Source organism: Zalophus californianus, chromosome 17, assembly GCF_009762305.2.
Source record: "Zalophus californianus isolate mZalCal1 chromosome 17, mZalCal1.pri.v2, whole genome shotgun sequence".
NCBI lineage: Eukaryota > Metazoa > Chordata > Mammalia > Carnivora > Otariidae > Zalophus > Zalophus californianus.
Genome location: NC_045611.1, coordinates 47,672,734 through 47,679,725, shown reverse-complemented (window position 1 = coordinate 47,679,725; position 6,992 = coordinate 47,672,734).

The window sequence follows — 6,992 nt, the reverse complement described above, 5'->3', positions numbered from 1 at the left end:
CTCCTTGGGAAGGTCTGGGCTGGTGTTCCTGGATATAAGCTAGAACCCCTGGTTGCCTCTTTATAGGAAAGGTCATTAATCTTAACCTAGGGTCCATAACTGGGATTAGAGGGTTTCTGCAAAACCCGTGAAATGGTGTGCAAAACCCCCTTAGCAGAAATATCCATGCAGTCTAGTTTGGAAATAGTGTCACATTCGGGAAGGCATAGTCCTGCTTCAAAATTAATTAAAAGCATGTTGCAACTGTTATTTGTCTTTATATCAGGACAGTAAAAAGAGATCGCAATGAAAAGAAAAAGAAGGGTGCCTGGGTGGCTCAGTCAGTTAAACATCTGACTTCGGCTTGGGTCCTGATCTCAGGGTCCTGGGATCAAGCCCCGCGTCGGGTTCAACATGGAGTCTGCTTGTCCCTCTGCCCCTCCCCTTGCTCGTGCTTTCTCTCTCAAATAAATAAATACAATCTTAAAAAAAAAAAAGAAAAGAAAAAAGGCATCGTGACAGAAACTGGCTAAGTGTTCGCCAACCCTATTTCTTTCTCCTGGGCATACAAGGTTTACATTTCCTAATAACCCTTGTAGCTAGGTTAGGACAGGAACATCAGCTTGTGTCTCATGTAAGTAAGAAATAAACCTTCTTGCATTAAGTTAATGAGATTTCAGGCTTATTTGTTAGAGCAACTAGCTGAATAACTTGCAGATCCAGGTACATAGCCCTTGGGATCAAAATTAACATTACTTCCCACATAATGGTTAAGATATTTAAAAATGTAAGTTTTTGCTCAATTAAATTGAATCATTATTCTGAAAAACTGTATTTCAATAGTAATTATGTCTTTTGTATGTCAGTTTTTAAAAATTTTTTATTTATTTGACAGAGAGAGAGACAGCGAGAGAGGGAACACAGCAGGGGGAGTGGGAGAGGGAGAAGCAGGCTTCCCGCGAAGCAGGGAGCCCAATGCGGGGCTCGATCCCAGGACCCTGGGATCATGACCTGAGCCAAAGGCAGACGCTTAACGACTGAGCCACCCAGGCACCCCTATTTGTCAGTTTGAAGTAATTTCCAAGGTCTTGAAACCTTGGACTTTATTAAAATTTAATCGATAGTCACAATCTTGCAATAGTGGTGACTAAGCATAATTGTAAACATATATAAATTTTATTTCTATTTTTACATGCTATGGAGATATCCTGACTTAGAGTCACATTAATGAACATGTTCGTTTTGTCACTTTTAATTTTTTTAAGCAGGCTCCATGCCCAGTATGGAACCCCAACGTGGGACTTAATCTCAAAACCCTGAGATCAAGACCTGAGCTGAGATCAAGAGTTGGATGCTTAACCAGCTGAGCCACCCAGGTGCCCCCATTCTGTCACTTTTTAAAAGGTGTAAAAGGGATGTACCAGTTTTGTAGGAAGTTGTACTGAAAATTTTGCTGGTCTGCTGAAATGCTGGTATGAGAGAGACAGTTCTTAACTGTCTCCTTCCCCACCACCAGTTTTCTCTGTGAAATAGATGCTAGTTACTTTGGTTAAAAATTAGAATTAGTATGAGTGGTTCGGGGCACCTGGGTGGTGCAGTCAGTTAAGCAGCTGACTCTTGGTTTGGACTCAGGTCATGATCTCCCTGTGGTGGGATCCAACCCCATGTCGGGCTCCGTGCTAAGTATGGAGTCTGCTTCAGATTCCTCCTCATTGCCCCTCAGTCTGCAACCCCCTCTCAAATAAATAAAAATCTTAAAATTTTTAAAAAAATATGAGTGGTTCAGACTAGGATAAATAATGACAGAGAAATACAATTGTGTGTGTGCTTTTGTTTTTTTAGGGAATAAAGTAATTTTGTCCAAAAGCAGTGGTTCTCAGTTTACTTTTTCTCTAGTCTTTTATTGAGGACCCCAAAGAGCTTTTGTTTATGTGGGCAAGGTCTATTTATATTTACTGTAGTGGAGGTTGAGACTGAGGAAATTTTTAAATATTTATGGATCCATTTGAAGATAACAATGATGAGAGCATGGTATATTTGCATAAATAACATCTTGGTATTGTTTTGACCTGTGGATCCTCTCAGAGAGACTTGCTGTCCTCGGGTATAGTGTCAGTTTGCTTTAAAATATGAAAAAGCAAAATAAAGGATAACACTTGGAAAGTGAATTTTACTTGCCTTCATTTATAATTGCACAGTCTTAAAGGATGCTATGAAGTGTGTTAAAATATTAGCAAAGTTCATTCAGGTTTGATGGGCTTGCTTCTTGAGCTTATTCATTAATGGCTTTGTCTACAATATAAAATGCTGTTCTTTACTTTCTGTGTAATCTGCCTAGACAGAAAAGATTCTGTTTCTTGCCAGAATAATTTTCTGTGCTGGGGCACCTGGGTGGCTCAGCTGATTAAACATCCATCTCTTAATTTCTGCTCAGGTCATGATCTTAGGATCGTGAGACCCTTATACATTATGCTATGGTCACTACATGTATAGCTACCATCTGTCACCATACATCACTATTACAATTTCTGCTTTACTTTTGAATGATGTCTTTGCTGTATATAGAATTCTTGCTTGACAGTTTTTTCTTCCAACATTTAAAAGATGTCCCTCCATTTTTTTCTTGCTTGCATAATTTCTAAGAGAAGTGTGTTTTGATACTTATCCTTGTTCCTCATAGGTAAGGTGCATTTTTTCTTCTGGTTGCCTATAAAGTTTTCTCTTTGTCTTTGGTTTCCTGAAGTTTGAATATAATATGCTTACATGTGGGTTTTTTAGTATGTACTCCATTAGTGTTCTTTGAGCTTCTTGGATCTGTGGTTTGGTGTCTGTCATGACTTTTGGAAAAAAAACCCAGCCTTTCTTTCTTGTAATATTTCCACTGTCCCATTATGTCTCTCTTCGACTTCCTCTGGCATTCCAGTCACGCACACACCATTTGATGGAAGGAGGGATGGAGGAAGGGGGAGGAGAAAGGAGGAAAAGAGAAAATACAAAATGAGGGAAGCAGTGAGATGATAGAGAGAAAGAAGGAAGAAAGAAAGGAGGGTCTTTGAAAGAGAGAAGAGCGGGGGAGAAGGGGGATAGAGAGAGAAAGAGATGAGAAGAAAAGCGAGGGGGAATAGAGGGAGGGGGTGGTGAAGAGAGACAGGAAGGAAGAGAAGAAGAAAATGAGGGAAATAAAGGAAGGATAATTCTCCAAATGATAAAAAAAATAATTCTCAGAATAGATGTATATGTGTCAAAGATTATTTAATCCATTAATGAGGGAGCCAGATATAAACAAAGCTGGTTCAAAAGACAAATGAAACAGTAGGATTTTTTTATAGGAAAAAAAAGAATTTCTGAGTTAAATACAAAACTGGCTAATGTCTGATTTAATGGCATTATTATTTTTTAAAAATTTTTGGTTGAAGACCACCTTCTCTACCAAACAGAAAAGACTTAGCAGTTTTGTAGAATTGTAAAAAGCTTAGACCCTGATTAACTGTATAAACAAAGTAACATTCCGTTTTTGGAATGAGATTATCTTTAAGTGGACCTGTTAGAAAATATGCCTAGCTTGACATGAAAAAGTCCCATAAATCATTTTTTCTTTATTTGTGTTTTGAATAATTTTTCTTAGCAGAAGGAAAGAAATTCAGAAGACCCATTCACTATATTTCCCACTGTCCAATAGAAAAATGATCCCTATGCCACATTCACCATCTAGAATTTGGATCCTAAGATTCTACAAGTTTATTTTGGTTGTGACTGAGAGCAACAGGTATGTGCCTGCTGTACCTTCCTGCTCCTGATGAAAACATCCAGAAGAAGGTGAGAGGTCATCCTGCCCCTCTCCCCACAGCTCTTCCCTCTTTTAAAGCTCACCCCCACTCCCAACTAGAAGAACCTGTAGATCCCTGAAAGCTGAAAATCGTAGAATTCTGGAATCCTCCAACATTAGAACAACAGACTCTGAGAACCACAGAATCTTAGGAAAATGCCAGCTTGGAGAGGCTGTTTAGCTCAGTCTTGGAATGATCCCATAAAACAATTCCCATAATGGGTCTTCTTAGACAATGCATAAAGATCTCCAGATCCTTATCTTGCCTTCTTAGAAAAAAAATATTCAAAATTCTAGGTATTCTCAGCTCTACTTCAGCCAAAAGAGAAGCCAGTAGACTTCTCCAGGTTTCCATGTCCTTTCTCCACTCAGCTTTTCCAGGTCCTGGCTCTGTGCCCACTGGCGCTCTACTTTTCATTTCAACTGATATTTATTAAGTGCTTGTTGTGTGCCTTAACTCACTGAATAATCCCCCAAACCCCAAAAGATCAATACAATCATTTGCCCCATTTTCCAAATGGGAAAACTGAAGCACAGATACTGTCCAAGGTGTATTCAGGGAATCTTAGGATAACAACCATCTGATGGTGCTAAAAACCTCACATTGGTTGAGCTCTTTATCCTGTGTTAAACCTCAAAAACCCTATGAGGGAGGTACTATTGTCATCTCTGAAATGCAGAGGAGGAAGGCTCCAAGAGGGAGGCTCATTTTCCTAGGGGCTTCATGTCTGTCAGTCTCCAGACATGTTAGAGTGCTGCACCCTGTATAGCATTGTCCATACGCCCTATCCTGTAAGCTGGACATTTGGTACCCTGCTTGTCAAGCACACAGCTCAGTGCCTGGCACAGAGATGACAATAAACAAATAATGACATCCCTGGTAGCATTACAGCATTTCTTGGTCCCAGAGGAGAGGTGTGTGACTAGGCATAAAATGATCCAGGCTCCATTTCATGCTCGCGCCCTGTGACGCCCAAATCATTCTCTCTCCATTTCACTTTGCTCTGGGTTTCTCTCTCTGTATCTCTTTGTATTTCTTTGCCTCTGTCTCGCTCTTCATCTCCACCTCTGAGTCAGTGGTTTTTCAGTGATGAGAGAGGGAGGAGAAGAAAGGGAGAGAGAGTGCTAGCTCTCTGGGTTCCTCTCGTCTCTTCTTCCTCGGCCATATGTCTCTTTCTCAGTCTCTAGCTCTGTCTTACTGAAGCTTTTTTTTTTTTTTCCTGTCCTGTATTTTTTTTTCTTTTCTGATTGTCTCTCCCTGTCTCTGTCTCTTTAGTCTCTTGTGTCTTCCTTGATACCTATTTTTGACTCATTTTCTCTCTCTACTCTATTTTAATCTCACTCTGGTTCTATCTCTGTGCACCTTTCTTTTCTTTTCTTTTCTTTTTTTTAAAGATTTCACTTATTTATTTATCTGAGAGAAAGCATGCACGGGGGAAGGGGGCAGGGAGCAGAGGGAGAAGGACAAGCCGACTCCACACTGAGCACAGAGCCTGACCCGGGGCTGGATCCCAGGACCCTGAAAGCATGACCTGAGCCAAAATCAAGAGTCAGATGCTTAACCAACTGAGCCACCCAGGCACCCCTGCACCCTTCTTTTCCCTTTGTTTCTCTCTAGTCTTGGTCTCTATCGCTTGGTCTCACACAACACCTGACACAATCCACCTCTCCCTGTGTTTCTCTGCAGTTATTTTTCCTCATTAACTTACTTGCACTGTTGAGTTCAAGTGCCTCCACTCCTGGCTTCTTGCCTAGAGTGGGATGGCAAGAGGGACTGTTCTAAGGACACCTCTCCTTTCCTGTCTGAATGGGAGGACCAGACTCAACCCCACCGTCACAGACAATTAAGAGACTGAATGGATGTAAGTGTGTGTGTGTCGTGGGGGAGTTCAGAATGGAAGGGAGAAGCCAGAGCTGGAAGGGTCCTAGAAGGCAGCCTAGAGCTATGTCTTTTCTTACTCCCAGAAAAGACATCTTAGCAGCCTCAAAGACCTAGAAGGTGGTGCTGTGCGAGTCACTCAGTTTTCCCAGAATCCCCATCACTTCTTTTGGACACGAGATGCCTTAACTCAGCCATCCAGACCTTACTCCAAAACTGGCAGCTTTCCTAAGGGATTTATTTTCCAAGTCTGAGAATCTGGGCACATGAGAAGGACATTTGATTTTGTTTAATAACATGTATAGTGAGGATATAATACCCTGGAATTTTGCTTCAGGACAGTAAAGATTTACAAATATTTGGTGCAAAAGGAGTTGGAAAATCATTTATTTAAATTATTACAGATAGCAATCAGTATGCCATGATTCTAGAGATGGTTTTCCTCTCTGGAGACTGGGGCTCAGAGATGGTCTCTATCTTAGACTTTGAAAATCAATGTACACACACACATACACACCAGCAAAGTCCTGATAAACCAACACAAGTAATCTTTGATTATTAGAATTTAATATCACCTTGAGTAGAAACAAGACAACTTGTTGAATAAAACCCTTTCTGGCCCCCTGAGTGGCTCAGTCGATTGAGCATACAACTCTTGGTTTAGGCTGGGGTCATGATCTCAGGGTGGTGAAATCAAGCCCAACATTGGACTCTGCACTCAGCGTGGAATCTGCTTGAGATTCTTTCCCCTCCTTCTCCCATCCCTTCTGCTCCTCCCCCTGCTTGCACTCTGTCTCTCTCTCTCTAAAAATAAATAAGTAAAATCTTAAAAAAAATAAAACCCTTACAATTGAGTTATTTCTTTTGCTATTTTAAATCTTCATCTTACTGTGTGTTTAAAAAAAAACAATTAATTGGGGTCTGGCAAAGAGAAAGGAGTCATATTTGTTCTCTACCAAGACTTTCTAAAACAGTATGGTTACCCTATTTTTGACAGATTCCAGAAACTGAGGCCAAAAGGGTTAGGTGACTCACCAATGAAGAAGAGGTAGAGTTGAAATTTGAACCCAGATTGTCTGATTCTTGAATGCAATAGTCTAGCTATAACTAAACTGCCTCCCACATTCTACCAAGATATGTTGAAATAGGGGTTGAGCTGAAAGACTAGAAATATGAAGAAAGAGGGATGGCCCCAGTGGATTTCCCTGGGTGAATTCAATCCATCTTTATTCAGGTGGGAGATTACAAGTTATATAACCACCCCCCCCAAATAAAGAAATATCCTCTCTAATGGCATCCGTACCCGGA